Here is an 18,776-nt window from a genome sequence, read left to right on the forward strand (position 1 = left end):
AAACAGAATAACATTACCGAAAACATGTATTTTGAGTGTTTTTGATCATGTTATCTATAAAAACGCTTAAATACATGCAAAGAACATTATGTTTGGGAAAGAAAAGGACATTATGAAAAACGTGTATTATGAGTGTTTTTTTTAAGTTCCTTAAGTACCAAAAAGCTAAAACTCACAAATAACACTATTTAGAAAAAATAAATAAATAAAAAAATGAAAAAAATAGGATTTTTTTTTTTTTTTGTTATTTATCTTCATAGGTACAGAGATGCCAAAATTCAGGGAAAATTCAGGGCAATCATATGATAAAAGAATATTATCAAAAAAGTTAATTTCAGCTTTTTTTTCGGACTGTTATGTAACAAACCCTAAAGTGCATGTAAAGCTTCTTATATGAAGAAATTAAACGACCTTACCTTAAATCTGTTTTTTGAGAGTTTTTTAGCATGTTAGGCACCAAAACGATAAATAATAAGTAACTCACTCTATATGGGAATCCAAAACAAAGTTACTGAAAACGTATCTTCTCAGTGTTTTACGTAGAAAAACGCTAAAACGGAAGGTAAAGCAACCAATATCAAGAAATAGAAAAACAATACTAAAAAGGTATATTTCAAGTGTTTTTGAGCTTCTTACCTACAAAAAACGCGAAAATTGATGGAAAGCACTCTATATTGGGAAACCAAAGGACATTGCAAGAAAAGTGTATAATGAGTGTTTTATAGTTCAAAAGAACCACAAGGCAAAAAACGCAAAATCTCGTTTATATGGAGAGGCTTCCTAAAACTCATATATAACACTCCTAATTGAGAAACAGAACAACCTTAATAAATGCGTGTATTTTGAGTGCTTTTCACATTCTTAGTTACCAAAAACCATAAATTGCATGCGAAAATAGATTTGTGGGAAAAAAAAAAGACTTTACCAGTAAAGTGTCTTTTGAGTGTTTTTGAGCGTGATAGGCAATAAAGCACTAAAAAGGAGGGCAATCACATTACATTGGAGGAAAACGAATTTTTACCAAGAACTTGCCTTTAAGTGTTTTTGAGCTCCTTATATACCAAAACACTAAAACGCATATAAAACACTCTTTTTGGTGAAACAGAATAACATTTCCAAAAACATGTATTTTTAGTGTTTTTGATCATGTTACCAATAAAAAAGCTTAAATACATGCAAAGAACACTATTTTTGGGAAAGAAAAGAAGATTACGAGAAACGTATATTATGAGTGTTTTTAATTTCATTTATTATCAAAAAGCTAAAAGCCACAAATAACACTCTTTATTGAGAAACAATAAATAAATAAAAAAAAAAAATACGATATTTTTTTTTCTTTCTTAATCATCTTCACAGGTACTGAGATGCCAAAATTCGGGCAAAGTTCAGGAAATTATATGAAGGAAGAACATTATCAAAAAAGTTAAATTTAACTTTTTTTTCGGAATGTTATGTACCAAACCCCTAAAGTGCATGCAAAGCCACCTATATGGGGAAATTATACGTCTTTGTCTTATGAGTGTTTTTCAGCATTTTAGGAACCAACACGATAAAACCCAAGGAAGTCAACCTATATGGGAATCCAAAACAAAATTACTGAAAACGTGTTATACGTAGAAAACGCTAAAACGGATGCAAACCAACTAAAATGAAGAAATAGAATAAGATTACCAAAAAGGTATATTTTGAGAGTTTTTGAAATTGTTACCTACAAAAAACGCGAAAATGGATGGAAAGCACTCTAGATTGGGAAGCAAATGGACATTACGAGAAACGACTATAATGAGTGTTTTATAGTTTCACAAGAACCACAAGGCAAAAAACGCAAAAACTCGTGTATATAAAGAAGTTTCTTACATTCCAAAATGCTGAAACTCAAGAATAAGACTTTTAATTGAGAAACAAAACTATCTTACCAAATGTGAGTATTTTGTGTTTTTCACATTCTTAGTTACGAAAAACCGAAATTACAAGCGAAACTAGTTTTATGTGGGAAAAAAATGACATTACCAGAAAAGTGTCTTTTGAGTGTTTTAGAGCATGATATGCAACAAAGCACTAAAAAGCAGAACAATCACATTGCATGGGAATAAAACCAACATTTACCAAAAACATACCTTTAAGTGTTTTTAACTCCTTACATAAGAAAACGCTAAAACGCATGCAAAACAATCTTTATGGAGAAATTAAATATCATTACTAAAAACATGAAATTTAAGTGTTTTTGATGATGTTACCTATAAAAACGTTTAAATACATGCAAAGAACCCTATGTTTGTGAAACGAAAGGATATTATGAAAATTATGTATTATGAGAGATTTTAGGTTCCTTAAGTACCAAAAAGCTAAAACACACAAATAACACTCTTTATAGAGAAAAAAAAATAAATAAAAATAAATGAAGTTTTTTTTTTTTTCTTATTCATCTTCATAGGTACCGAGATGCATAAATTCCGGCAAAATTCAGGGAAATTAGGTGAAGAAAAAAAATTTACAAAAAAAAATTTTAGCTTTTTTCCGGAGTTATGTACCAAACCCTGAAGTGCATCCAAAGCCACTTATATGGGAAAATTACACGACTTTACCAGAAACCTGTACCAGAAACAATTTCAACAATATTACTGAAAACGAGTCTTTTCAGAGATTTACGAAGAAAAACGCTAAAACTGATACAAACCAACCAATATGAAGAAATAGAATAACATTACCAAAAAGATATATTTTTAGTGTTTTTAAGCTTGTTTCCTACAAAAAATGCAAAAATGGATGGAAAGCACTCTATATTAGGAAACAAAAGAACATTACGAGAAATGAGGAATAATGAGTGTTTTATAGTTTCACAAGAACCACAAGGCAATAAACGCAAAAACTTACATACCAAAATGATGAAATGCATGAATAACACTTTTAATCGAGAAACAGAACTACCCTAACAAATTGTGGATTTTGCGTGTTTTTCACATTCTTAGTTACGAAATTGCCAAATTACATGCGAAACTAGCTTTATTTGGGGAAAAAATGACATTATCAGAAAATTTCTTTTGAGTGTTTTAGAGCGTGATATGCAACAAAGCACTAAAAAGCAGAACAATCACATTAATTGGGAATAAAAGCAACTTTTACGAAGAATTTGCCTTTAAGTGTTTTTTAACTCCTTACATACCAAAACGCTAAAACGCATGTAAAACACGCTTTATGGAGAAACAGAAACGCTTAAATACATGTAAAGAACCCTATGTTTGTATAAGAAAAGGACATTACAAAAATCGTCTATTATGAGTGTTTTTAAGTTCCTTAAGTACCAAAAAGCTAAAACTCACAAATAACACTTTATAGAGAAAATAAAATGTTATTCATTTTCATAGGTACCGAGAGAGCAAAATTCTGGAAAAATTCAGGGAAATTTTGTAAAAAAAAAAAATCATTATAAAAAAATAATTTTAGCTTTTTTTCCGGAGTTATGTACCAAACCCTGAAGTGCATGCAAACCCACCTATATGGAGAAATTACTCGACATTACCAGAAACCTATCTTTTGAGTGTTTTTTCAGCAATTTCAACAATATTACTGAAAACGTGTCTTTTAATTGATTTACAAAGAAAAACGCTAAAACGGATGCAAACCAACCAATATGAAGAAATAGATACATTACAAAAAAGATATATTTTGATGTGTTTTTGAGCTTGTTACCTACAAAAAAATGCGAAAATAGATGAAACGTACTCTATATTAGGAAAGAAAGGGACATTACGAGAAACGTATATAATGAATGTTTTATAGTTTAACAAGAACCACAAGGCAAAAGACTCAAAAACTCGTGTACAGAAAGAAGTTTCTTGCATACCAAAATGCTGAAACTCTGAATAACACTTTTAATTGAGAAACAGAATTACCTTACAAAATGTGTGTATTTTGAGTGTTTTTCACATTCTTAGTTACAAAAATCCCAAATTACATGCGAAACTCGCATGTAATTTCCCACTTTATGTGGGAAATAAATGACATTACAAAAAAAAGTGTCTTTTGAGTGTTTTTGAGCGTTATATGCAACAAAGCACTAAAAAGCTGAACAATCACATTACATTGGAATAAAACTAAATTTTACGGAGAATAAAAAAAAGAACAAGCTTACCAAATGAGTGAATTTTGGGTGTTTTCACAATCTTAGTTACCAAAACCTCAAATTGCATGCGAAATATTGTGGGATAAAAATGTGGGAAAAAATTACATTAACATAAAAAAGTTTTTTCGAGTGTTTTTGAGCGTGTTAGGAAATAAAGCACTAAAAAGCAGGGCAATCACATTACATATGGATAAAACCAATTTTTACCAAGAATATCCCTTTAAGATTTTTTTAACTCCTTACATACAAAAACGCTAAAACGCATGCAAAACACCCTTTATGGAGAAACAGAATAACATTACCAAAAACACGTAATTTGAGTGTTTTTGTTCATGTTACCTATAAAAACACTTATAAACATGTTTGGGAAACGAAAAAAAACATTAGGAGAAATGTGTATTGTGAGTGTTTTTAAGTTTCTTAAGTACCAAAAAGCTAAAAGCCACAAATAACACTCTTATAGAGATAAATAAATAAATAAATAAATAAATAAAAAAATAGCATTTTTTTTTATCATTCATATTCATAGGTACTGAGATGCTGAAAGTCTGGCAAAATTCAGGGAAATTATGTGGAAAAAACAACATTATCAAAAAAGTTAATTTTTAGCTTATTTTCAGACTGTTATGTACGAAACCCTAAACTGCATCCAAAGCCACCTATATGGGGAAATTACACGACTGTACCAGAAACCTCTCTTTTGAGTTTTTTTTTTCTTTTTTAGCATGTTTGGCATCAAAAGTATAAATAATATGGAAGTCACTCAATATAGGAATGCAAAACAAAATTACTGAAAACGTGTCTTTTCGTTGTTTTACGTAGAAAAACGCTAAAACGGATGCAAACCAACCAATATGAAGAAATACAATAATGTTACCAAAAAGGTATATTTTGAGTGTTTTTTGAGCCTGTTCACCACAAAAAACGCAAAAATGGATGCAAAGCACTCTATATTGGGAAACAAAAGGACATTACGAGAAACGTGTATAATGAGTGTTTTATGGTTTCACAAGAAGAACAAGGCAAAAAACGCAAAAAATATATGGATAACTTTTCTTAGATACCAAAATGCTGAAACTCATGAATAACACTCTTAATTGAGAAACAGAACAACCTTACTAAATGCGTGTATTTTGAGAGCTTTTCACATTCTTAGTTACCAAAACCCCAAATTGCATGTGAAACCAGATTTATGTGGGAAAAAATGACATTCCCAGAAAAGTGTCTTCTGAGTGTTTTTGAGCGTGATAGGATATAAAGCACTAAAAAGCAGGGGAATCACATTAAATTCGAATAAAACCAATTTTTACCAAGAACTTGCCTTTAAGTGTTTTTGAGCTCCTTATATACCAAAACGCTAAAACGCATGCAAAACATACTTTATGGAGAAACAGAATAACATTACCAAAAACATGTATTTTGAGTGTTTTTGATCATGTTACCAATAAAACGCTTAAAAACATGCTAAGAACCCTATTTGTGGAAAACGAAAAGACATTACGAGAAACGTGTATTATGAGTGTTTTTAAATTCATTAAGTACCAAAAAGCTAAAAGCCACAAATAACTCTATTAAGAAAAAATAAATAAATAAATAAAAAAATAAGAATATTTTTTTCTTTCTTGTTCTTCTTCACAGGTACCGAGATGCCAAAATTCGGGCAAAATTCATGAAATTTTGTGAAATAAGAACATTATCAAAAAAGTTAATTATAGCTTTTTTTTTCGACTGTTATGTAGCAAACCCTAAAGTGCATGCAAAACCACCTATATGGGGAAATCAAACGTCTTTGCCAGAAAACTGTCTTATGAGTGTTTTTCAGCATGTTAGGCACCAAAACGATAAATAACATGGAAGTCATTCTATATGGGAATCCAAAACAAAATTACTGAAAACGTGTCTTTTCGGTGTTTTACGTAGAAAAACGGTAAACGGATGCAAACCAACCGATATGAAAAAAAGAAAAGAATAACATTACCAAAAAGGTATATTTTGAGTGTTTTTGAGCTTGTTACCTACAAAAAAGGTGAAAAAGGATGCAAAGCACTTCCTATTGGGAAACAAAAGGACATTATGAGAAACGTGTATAATGAGTGTCTTATTATTTTTCGAGCAAAAGACTTGTGGTTCACAAGAACCACAAAGCAAAAAACGCAAAAACTCGTGTATATAAAGAAGTTGATTAGATACCAAAATGCTGAAACTCATGAATAACAATCTTAATTGAGAAACAGAACAACCTTACCAAAAGCGTATATTTTCAGTGTTTTTCACATTATTAGCAAAATCCCAAAAAGCATGCGAAACTAGCTTTATGTGGGAGAAAAATAACATTACCAGAAGTGTCTTTTGAGTGTTTTTGAGCGTGTTAGGCAATAGAGCACTAAAAAGCAGGGCAATCACATTACATGGGAATAAAACTAACTTTGACCAAGAACTTGTTATTATGTGTTTTTGAGCTCTTTACATACCAAAAAGCTTAAACGCATGCAAAACACTCCTTTATGGAGAAGCAGAAAAACATTACAAAAAATATGTGTTTTAAGTGTTTTTGATCATGTTACCTATAAAAACGCTTAAATACATGCAAAGAACCCTATCATTGGGAAACGAAAGGACATTACGAGAAACGTGTATTATGACTGTTTTTAAGTTCCTTAAGTACCAAAACGTTAAAACCCACAAATAACACTCTTTAAAGAGAAAAAATATATATATAAATAAATAAAAAAAATAGCTTTTTTTTTTATTGATTTTCATAAGTACCGAGATGCCAAAATTCTGCCAAAATTCAGAGAATTTATGTGGAAAAAAGAACATTATCAAAAAAGTTAATTATAGCGTTTTTTTCGGATTGTTATTTACCAAACCCTAAAGTGCATGCAAAGCCACCTATATGAGGAAATTAAACGACTTCATCAGAAACCTGTCTTTTCAGTGTTTTTCAGCATGTTAGGCATCAAACCGATAAATAATAAGGAAGTTAGTCAATAACAAAATGACTGAAAACGTATCATTGCAGTGTTTTACGTAGAAAAAACGCTAAAACGGAGGCAAAGCAACGAATATGAAGAAATAGAATAACATTACCAAAAAGTGTTTTTGAGCTTTTTACTTACAAAACACGCGAAAAAGGATGTAAAAGCACTCTATATTGGAAAGGAAAAGGACATTTAGAGAAACGTGTATAATGATTGTTTTATAGTTTCACACGAACCACAAGGCAAAAAACGCAAAAACTCGTGTATATAGAGATGTTTCTTACATACGAAAATGCTGAAAGGCAGGAATAACACTTTTAATTGAGAAACAGAACTACCTTACCAAATGTGTGTATTTTGAGTGTTTTTCACATTTTTAGTTACAACAATCCGAAAATACATGCAAAACTAGCTTTATGTGGGGAAAAAAAAAAGATATTACCAGAAAAGTGTCTTTTGAGTGTATTTGAGTGTATATGCAACAAAGCACTAAAAAGCAGAACAATCACATTACATGGGAATAAAACCAACTTTTACGAAGAACTTGCCTTTAAATGTTTTTTTTTAACTCCTTACATACCAAAACGTTAAAACGCATGCAAAACACCCTTTATGGAGAAACAGAGTAACATTACCAAAAAACATGCATTTTCTGTGTTTTTGATCATGTTATTTATAAAAACGCTTAAATACATGCAAAGAACCTTATGTTTGGGAAATGGAAGGACATTATGAGAAACGTGTATTATGAGTGTTTTTAAGTTCCTTAAGTACCAAAAAAGCTACAACCCACAAATAACACTCTTTATAGAGAAAAATTTTTTTTTTTTTTTTTTTTTCATCTTCATAGGTTCTAAGATGTCAAAATTCTGTCGATATTCTTTGGGAATCGAAAACAAAATTACTGAAAACGTGTCTTTTCGGTGTTTTACGTAGAAAAAAAAAAAAGTGTTTTTGAGCTTGTTACCTACAAAAAACGCGAAAAATAGATGCAAAGCACTTCCTATTGGGAAAGAAAAGGACATTACGAGAAACGTGTATAATGAGAGTCTTATTATTTTCGGGTAAAAGAACTTGTGGTTCACATGAACCACAAGGCAAAAAACTAAAAAACTCGTGTATATAAAGAAGTTTCTTAGATACCAAAATGCTGAAACTCATGAATAACAATCTTAATTGAGAAACAGAACAACATTTCCAAATGCGTGTATTTTGAGTGTTTTTTTTTTCACATTCTTAGCAAAACCCCAATTAGCATGCGAAACTAGCTTTATATGGGAAAAAAAAAATGACATTAACAGAAGTGTGTTTTGAGTGTTTTTGATCCTGTTAGGCAATAAAGCACTAAAAAGCAGGGCAATCATATTACATGGGAATAAAACCAACTTTTACCAAGAACTTGCCTTGAAGTGTTTTTCAGCTCCTTACATACCAAATCGCTAAAACGCATGCAAAACACTCCTTTATGGAGAAGCAGAATAACATTACCAAAAACAAGTGTTTTTGAGTGTTTTTTTTTTTATCATGTTGCCTATAAAAACGCTTAAATACATGCAAAGATCCCTATATTTGGGAAACGAAAGAACATTACGAGAAATGTGTATTATGAATGTTTTTAAGTTAAGTACCAAAACGTTAAAACCTACAAATAACACTTTATAGAGAAAAAAATAAAATAAATAATAAAAAAAGCATTATTTTTTTGTTATTGATGTTCATAGGTACCAAAATGCCAAAATTCTGCCAAAATTCAGGGAAATTATGTGGAAAAAATAACATTATCGAAAAAGTTAATTTTACCTTTTTTTCGGAGTTATGTACCAAACCATAAAGTGTATGCAAAGCCACCTATTTGGGAAAATTTAAGGACTTTACAAGAAACCTGTTTTTTTCAGTGTTTTCCCGCATGTTAGGCACCAAAACGATAGATAATATGAAAGTCACTCTACATGGAAATCCAAAACAAAATTACTAAAAACGTGACTTTTAAAAGATTTACGTAGAAAAACGCTAAAACGGATGCAAACCAACCAATATGAAAAAAATAGAATAACATTACCAGAAAAGTATATTTTGTGTGTTTTTGAGCTTGTTACATAAAAAAAAAACGTAAAAAAGGATGCAAAGCACTGTATATTAGGAAAAAAGACATAACGAGAAACGTGTATAATGAGTATTTTATAGTTTCACCAGAATCACAAGGCAAAAAACGCAAAAACTCGTCTGTGTGGAGGTTTCTAAGATACCAAAATGCTGAAACTCATGAATAACACTATTAATCAAGAAACAGAGCAACCTTACTAAATGCGTGTATTTTGAGTGATTTTTTACATTCTTAGTTACCAAAACCCCAAATTCCATGCGAAACTAGCTTTATGTGGGAAAAAAAAAATGACATTACCAGAAAAGTATTTTTGAGTGTTTTGACCGTGTTAGGCAATAAAGCACTAAAAAGCAGGGCAATCACATTACATGGGAATAAAAACAACTTTTACGAAGAACTTGCCTTTTACTGTTTTTTGACACGCATTTACAAAGGTTGTTCTGTTTCTCAATTAAGAGTGTTATTCATGAGTTTCAGCATTTTGGTATCTAGGAAACCTCCATATACACGAGATTTTTCGTTTTTTGCCTTGTTTTTTTTTTTTTTCAACTATAAAACATTCATTATACATTTTTCTCGCAAAGTCTCTTTGTTTCTCAATATAGAGTGCTTTGTATCAATTTTTGCGTTTTTTTGTAGGTAACAAGCTCAAAAAAACTCAAAATATACATTTTTGGTAATGTTTTTTTCCTTCTTGATATTGGTTGTTTTGCATCAGTTTTAGCGTTTTTCTACGTAAAACACTGAGAACACACGTTTTCAGTAATTTTCTTTTGGATTCCCACATAGAGTAAATTTTATTTATCATTTTGGTGCCTAACATGCTGAAAAACACTCAAAAGACAGATTTCTGGTAAGGTTTTTAATTTTCTCATATGCGAGGCCTTGCATGTCTTTTGAGTGTTTTTGAGCGTGTTACGCAATAAAGGAGGGGCAATCACATTACATGGGAATAAAACCAAATTTTACCAAAAACTTGCCTTTAAGTGTTTTTGAGCTCCTTACATACCAAAACGCTAAAACGTATGCAAAATACATTTTATGGAAAAAAAGAATAATATTACCAAATACATGTATTTTTAGTGTTTTTGATCATGTTATCTATAAAAACGCTTAAATACATGCAAAGAACGTTATGTTTGGGAAACGAAAGGATATTACGAGAAACGTGTATTATGGGTGTTTTTTAAGTTCCTTCAGTACCTAAAAGCTAAAACCCACAAATAACACTCTTTATTTAGTAAAGAAATAATAAATAAAAAAATTAAAAAATGGGAATTTTTTTTTTGTTATTCATCGTAATAGGTACCGAGATGCCAAAATTCTGCCAAAATTCAGGGAATTTATGTGGAAAAAAGAACATTACCAAAAAAGTTAATTATAGCTTTTTTTTCGGATTGTTATGTACTAAACCCTAAAGTACATGCAAAGCCACCTATATAGGGAAGTTAAACGACTTTACCAGAAACCTGTCTTTCCAGTGTTTTTCAGCATGTTAGGTACCAAAACGATAAATAATATGGAAGTCAGTCAATATGTGAATCCAAAACAAAATTACTGAAAACGTGTCCTTTCAGTACTTTACGTAGAAAAACGGTAAAGCGGATGCAAACCAACCTATATGAAGAAATTGAATAACATTACCAAAAATATATATTTTGAGTGTTTTTGAACTTGTTACAAAAAAATGCAAAAATGGATGTAAAGCATTCTATATTAGGAAAGAATAGGACATTAAGAGAAACGTGTATAATGAGTGTTTTATATTTTTTAAAAGAATCACAAGGCAATAAACACAAAAACTCGTGTATATAGAGAAATTTCTTACATACCAAAATGATTAAATGCATGAATAACACTTTTAATCAATAAACAGAACTACCTTACCAAATTCTTTATTTTGAGTGTTTTTTCACATTCTTAGTTACTAAAATGCGAAATTACATGCGAAACTACCTTCATGTGGGAAAAAAAAATGATATTACCAAAAAAGTGTCTTTTTAGTTTTTTTTGTGCGTGAGATGCAACAAAGCACTAAAAAGCAGAATAATCACATTACATAGGAATAAAACCAACTTTTACGAAGAATTTGCCTTTAAGTGTTTTTTAGATCCTTACATACCAAATCGCTAAAACGCATGCAAAACACGCTTAATGGAGAAAAAGAATAACATTACCAAAAACATGTATTTTGAGTGTTTTTGATCATGTAACCTATAAAAACGCTTAAATACATGTAAAGAACCCTATGTTTGTATAACAAAAGGACATTACGAAAATCGTGTATTATGAGTGTTTTTAAGTTAAGTACCAAAAAGCTAAAACCCACAAATAACACTCTTTACAGAGAGATTTTTTTTTTTTTGTTATTCATCTTCATAGGTTCCGAAATGCAAAAATTCTGGCAAAATTCATGGAAATTTTGTAAAAAAAAAAATCATTTAAAAAAAAATCATTTTAGCTTTTTTCCGATGTTATGTACAAACCCTGAAGTGCATGCAAATCCACCTATATGGGGAAATTACACGACTTTACCAGAAACCTGTCTTTTGAGTGTTTTTCAGCAATTTCAACAATATTACAGAAAACGTGTCCTTTCAGTGATTTACGTAGAAAAACACAAAACGGATGTGTTTTTGAGTTTGTTACCTACAAAAAATGTAAAAATGGATGGAAAACACTTTATATTGGCAAAGAAAAGGACATTACGAGAAACGTGTATGAGTGTTTTATAGTTTCACAAGAACCAAAAGGTAAAAAAAATAAAAAACTCGTGTACATAAAGAAGTTTCTTACATACCAAAAAGGTAAAACTCATGAATAACACTTTTTAATTTTGAAACAGAAATACCTTATCAAATGTGTGTACTAGAAAAGTTTCTTACATACCAAAATGCTGAAACTCATGAATAACACTTTTAATTAAGAAATAGAACAACCTTACTAATTGCCTGTGTTTTGAGTTTTTTCACATTCTTAGTTACCAAAACCCCAAATTCCATGCAAAACTAGCTTTATGTGGGAAAAAAAATGATATTAGCAGAAAAGTGTCTTTTGAGTGTTTTTGAGCGTGTTAGGCAATAAAGCACAAAAAATCAGGGCAATCACATTACATGCGAATAAAAACAACTTTTACCAAGAACTTGCCTTTAAGTGTTTTTGAGCTCATTACATACCAAAATGCTAAAACGCATGCAAAACACCTTTTATGGAGAAACAATAAAATTACCAAAAACATTTATTTTGAGTGTTTTTGATCATATTATATATATATATATATATATATATATATATATATATATATATATATATATATATATATATATATATATATATATATATATATATATATATATATATATATATAAAAACGCTTAAATACATATGTGAAGATCCTTATGTTTGCGAAACGAAAGGACATTAAGAGAAATGTGTATTATATGTGATTTTAAGTTCCTTAAATACCAAAAAGCTAAAACCCACAAATAACACTCTTTATTTAGAAAAAAAAGTAAGAAAATAAAAAAATAGGATTTTTTTTTATTCATCTTTATAAGTACAGAGATGCCAAAATTCTGGGAAAATTAAAAGAAAATGATCAAAAAAGTTAATTTTAGCTTTTTTTTCGGACTCTTATGTACCAAACCCTAAAGTGCATCCAAAGACTCCTATGTGAGGAAATTAAACGACCTTACCATAAATCTGTTTTTTGAGTGTTTTCAGCATGTTAGACACCAAAACGATAAAAAATAAGAACTCACTCTATATGAGAATCGTAAAACAAAATTGCTGAAAACGTGTCTTTTCAGTGTTTTACGTAGAAACACGCTGAAACGGATGTAAACCAACCAATATCAAGAAATAGAAAAATATTACCAAAAAGGTATATTTTGAGTCTTTTTCAGCTTGTTACCTACAAAAAAACTCGAAAATTCATGCAAAGCACTATATATTAGAAAATAAAAGGACTTTGCAAGAAAAGTGTATAATGAGTTTTTTTTTATAGTTCAATAGAACCAAAAGGCAAAAAACAAAAAACTCGTGTATATGGAGAAGGTTCCTAGATATCAAAATGCTGAAACTCATAAATAACACTCTTAATTGAGAAACAGAACAACCTTACTAAATGCGTGTATTTTGAGTGCTTTTCACATTCTTAGTTACCAAAACCCCAAATTGCATGCGAAACCACCTTTATGTGAGAAAAATATGTCATTACCAGAAAAGTGTCTTTTAAGTGTTTTTGAGCGTGATAGGCAATAAAGCACTAAAAAGCAGAGCAATCATATTACATTGCAGTAAGACCAATTTATAGCAAAAACTTGCCTTTAAGTATTTTTGAGCTCCTAATATACCAAACCGCTAAAACGCATGCAAAACAAACTTTATGGAGAAACAGAATAACATTACCGAAAACATGTATTTTGAGTGTTTTTGATCATGTTATCTATAAAAACGCTTAAATACATGCAAAGAACATTATGTTTGGGAAAGAAAAGGACATTATGAAAAACGTGTATTATGAGTGTTTTTTTTAAGTTCCTTAAGTACCAAAAAGCTAAAACTCACAAATAACACTATTTAGAAAAAATAAATAAATAAAAAAATGAAAAAAATAGGATTTTTTTTTTTTTTTGTTATTTATCTTCATAGGTACAGAGATGCCAAAATTCAGGGAAAATTCAGGGCAATCATATGATAAAAGAATATTATCAAAAAAGTTAATTTCAGCTTTTTTTTCGGACTGTTATGTAACAAACCCTAAAGTGCATGTAAAGCTTCTTATATGAAGAAATTAAACGACCTTACCTTAAATCTGTTTTTTGAGAGTTTTTTAGCATGTTAGGCACCAAAACGATAAATAATAAGTAACTCACTCTATATGGGAATCCAAAACAAAGTTACTGAAAACGTATCTTCTCAGTGTTTTACGTAGAAAAACGCTAAAACGGAAGGTAAAGCAACCAATATCAAGAAATAGAAAAACAATACTAAAAAGGTATATTTCAAGTGTTTTTGAGCTTCTTACCTACAAAAAACGCGAAAATTGATGGAAAGCACTCTATATTGGGAAACCAAAGGACATTGCAAGAAAAGTGTATAATGAGTGTTTTATAGTTCAAAAGAACCACAAGGCAAAAAACGCAAAATCTCGTGTATATGGAGAGGCTTCCTAAAACTCATATATAACACTCCTAATTGAGAAACAGAACAACCTTAATAAATGCGTGTATTTTGAGTGCTTTTCACATTCTTAGTTACCAAAAACCATAAATTGCATGCGAAAATAGATTTGTGGGAAAAAAAAAGACTTTACCAGTAAAGTGTCTTTTGAGTGTTTTTGAGCGTGATAGGCAATAAAGCACTAAAAAGGAGGGCAATCACATTACATTGGAGGAAAACGAATTTTTACCAAGAACTTGCCTTTAAGTGTTTTTGAGCTCCTTATATACCAAAACACTAAAACGCATATAAAACACTCTTTTTGGTGAAACAGAATAACATTTCCAAAAACATGTATTTTTAGTGTTTTTGATCATGTTACCAATAAAAAAGCTTAAATACATGGAAAGAACACTATTTTTGGGAAAGAAAAGAAGATTACGAGAAACGTATATTATGAGTGTTTTTAATTTCATTTATTATCAAAAAGCTAAAAGCCACAAATAACACTCTTTATTGAGAAACAATAAATAAATAAAAAAAAAAAATACGATATTTTTTTTTCTTTCTTAATCATCTTCACAGGTACTGAGATGCCAAAATTCGGGCAAAGTTCAGGAAATTATATGAAGGAAGAACATTATCAAAAAAGTTAAATTTAACTTTTTTTTCGGAATGTTATGTACCAAACCCCTAAAGTGCATGCAAAGCCACCTATATGGGGAAATTATACGTCTTTGTCTTATGAGTGTTTTTCAGCATTTTAGGAACCAACACGATAAAACCCAAGGAAGTCAACCTATATGGGAATCCAAAACAAAATTACTGAAAACGTGTTATACGTAGAAAACGCTAAAACGGATGCAAACCAACTAAAATGAAGAAATAGAATAAGATTACCAAAAAGGTATATTTTGAGAGTTTTTGAAATTGTTACCTACAAAAAACGCGAAAATGGATGGAAAGCACTCTAGATTGGGAAGCAAATGGACATTACGAGAAACGACTATAATGAGTGTTTTATAGTTTCACAAGAACCACAAGGCAAAAAACGCAAAAAACTCGTGTATATAAAGAAGTTTCTTACATTCCAAAATGCTGAAACTCAAGAATAAGACTTTTAATTGAGAAACAAAACTATCTTACCAAATGTGAGTATTTTGTGTTTTTCACATTCTTAGTTACGAAAAACCGAAATTACAAGCGAAACTAGTTTTATGTGGGAAAAAAATGACATTACCAGAAAAGTGTCTTTTGAGTGTTTTAGAGCATGATATGCAACAAAGCACTAAAAAGCAGAACAATCACATTGCATGGGAATGAAACCAACATTTACCAAAAACATACCTTTAAGTGTTTTTAACTCCTTACATAAGAAAACGCTAAAACGCATGCAAAACAATCTTTATGGAGAAATAAAATATCATTACTAAAAACATGAAATTTAAGTGTTTTTGATGATGTTACCTATAAAAACGTTTAAATACATGCAAAGAACCCTATGTTTGTTAAACGAAAGGATATTATGAAAATTATGTATTATGAGAGTTTTTAGGTTCCTTAAGTACCAAAAAGCTAAAACACACAAATAACACTCTTTATAGAGAAAAAAATAAATAAATAAAAATAAATGAAGTTTTTTTTTTTTTTCTTATTCATCTTCATAGGTACCGAGATGCATAAATTCCGGCAAAATTCAGGGAAATTAGGTGAAGAAAAAAAATTTACAAAAAAAAATTTTAGCTTTTTTCCGGAGTTATGTACCAAACCCTGAAGTGCATCCAAAGCCACTTATATGGGAAAATTACACGACTTTACCAGAAACCTGTACCAGAAACAATTTCAACAATATTACTGAAAACGAGTCTTTTCAGAGATTTACGAAGAAAAACGCTAAAACTGATACAAACCAACCAATATGAAGAAATAGAATAACATTACCAAAAAGATATATTTTTAGTGTTTTTAAGCTTGTTTCCTACAAAAAATGCAAAAATGGATGGAAAGCACTCTATATTAGGAAACAAAAGAACATTACGAGAAATGAGAAATAATGAGTGTTTTATAGTTTCACAAGAAGAACAAGGCAAAAAACGCAAAAAATATATGGATAACTTCACAAGAACCACAAGGCAATAAACGCAAAAACTTACATACCAAAATGATGAAATGCATGAATAACACTTTTAATCGAGAAACAGAACTACTCTAACAAATTGTGTATTTTGCGTGTTTTTCACATTCTTAGTTACGAAATTGCCAAATTACATGCGAAACTAGCTTTATTTGGGGAAAAAATGACATTATCAGAAAATTTCTTTTGAGTGTTTTAGAGCGTGATATGCAACAAAGCACTAAAAAGCAGAACAATCACATTAATTGGGAATAAAAGCAACTTTTACGAAGAATTTGCCTTTAAGTGTTTTTTAACTCCTTACATACCAAAACGCTAAAACGCATGTAAAACACGCTTTATGGAGAAACAGAAACGCTTAAATACATGTAAAGAACCCTATGTTTGTATAAGAAAAGGACATTACAAAAATCGTCTATTATGAGTGTTTTTAAGTTCCTTAAGTACCAAAAAGCTAAAACTCACAAATAACACTTTATAGAGAAAATAAAATGTTATTCATTTTCATAGGTACCGAGAGAGCAAAATTCTGGAAAAATTCAGGGAAATTTTGTAAAAAAAAAAAATCATTATAAAAAAATAATTTTAGCTTTTTTTCCGGAGTTATGTACCAAACCCTGAAGTGCATGCAAACCCACCTATATGGAGAAATTACTCGACATTACCAGAAACCTATCTTTTGAGTGTTTTTTCAGCAATTTCAACAATATTACTGAAAACGTGTCTTTTAATTGATTTACAAAGAAAAACGCTAAAACGGATGCAAACCGACCAATATGAAGAAATAGATACATTACAAAAAAGATATATTTTGATGTGTTTTTGAGCTTGTTACCTACAAAAAAATGCGAAAATAGATGAAACGTACTCTATATTAGGAAAGAAAGGGACATTACGAGAAACGTATATAATGAATGTTTTATAGTTTAACAAGAACCACAAGGCAAAAGACTCAAAAACTCGTGTACAGAAAGAAGTTTCTTGCATACCAAAATGCTGAAACTCTGAATAACACTTTTAATTGAGAAACAGAATTACCTTACAAAATGTGTGTATTTTGAGTGTTTTTCACATTCTTAGTTACGAAAATCCCAAATTACATGCGAAACTCGCATGTAATTTCCCACTTTATGTGGGAAATAAATGACATTACAAAAAAAAGTGTCTTTTGAGTGTTTTTGAGCGTTATATGCAACAAAGCACTAAAAAGCTGAACAATCACATTACATTGGAATAAAACTAAATTTTACGGAGAATAAAAAAAAGAACAAGCTTACCAAATGAGTGAATTTTGGGTGTTTTCACAATCTTAGTTACCAAAACCTCAAATTGCATGCGAAATATTGTGGGATAAAAATGTGGGAAAAAATTACATTAACATAAAAAAGTTTTTTCGAGTGTTTTTGAGCGTGTTAGGAAATAAAGCACTAAAAAGCAGGGCAATCACATTACATATGGATAAAACCAATTTTTACCAAGAATATCCCTTTAAGATTTTTTTAACTCCTTACATACAAAAACGCTAAAACGCATGCAAAACACCCTTTATGGAGAAACAGAATAACATTACCAAAAACACGTAATTTGAGTGTTTTTGTTCATGTTACCTATAAAAACACTTATAAACATGTTTGGGAAACGAAAAAAAACATTAGGAGAAATGTGTATTGTGAGTGTTTTTAAGTTTCTTAAGTACCAAAAAGCTAAAAGCCACAAATAACACTCTTATAGAGATAAATAAATAAATAAATAAATAAATAAAAAAATAGCATTTTTTTTTATCATTCATATTAATAGGTACTGAGATGCTGAAAGTCTGGCAAAATTCAGGGAAATTATGTGGAAAAAACAACATTATCAAAAAAGTTAATTTTTAGCTTATTTTCAGACTGTTATGTACGAAACCCTAAACTGCATCCAAAGCCACCTATATGGGGAAATTACACGACTGTACCAGAAACCTCTCTTTTGAGTTTTTTTTTTCTTTTTTAGCATGTTTGGCATCAAAAGTATAAATAATATGGAAGTCACTCAATATAGGAATGCAAAACAAAATTACTGAAAACGTGTCTTTTCGTTGTTTTACGTAGAAAAACGCTAAAACGGATGCAAACCAACCAATATGAAGAAATACAATAATGTTACCAAAAAGGTATATTTTGAGTGTTTTTTGAGCCTGTTCACCACAAAAAACGCAAAAATGGATGCAAAGCACTCTATATTGGGAAACAAAAGGACATTACGAGAAACGTGTATAATGAGTGTTTTATG

Source organism: Scylla paramamosain, chromosome 8, assembly GCF_035594125.1.
Source record: "Scylla paramamosain isolate STU-SP2022 chromosome 8, ASM3559412v1, whole genome shotgun sequence".
Taxonomy (NCBI): Eukaryota; Metazoa; Arthropoda; class Malacostraca; order Decapoda; family Portunidae; genus Scylla; species Scylla paramamosain.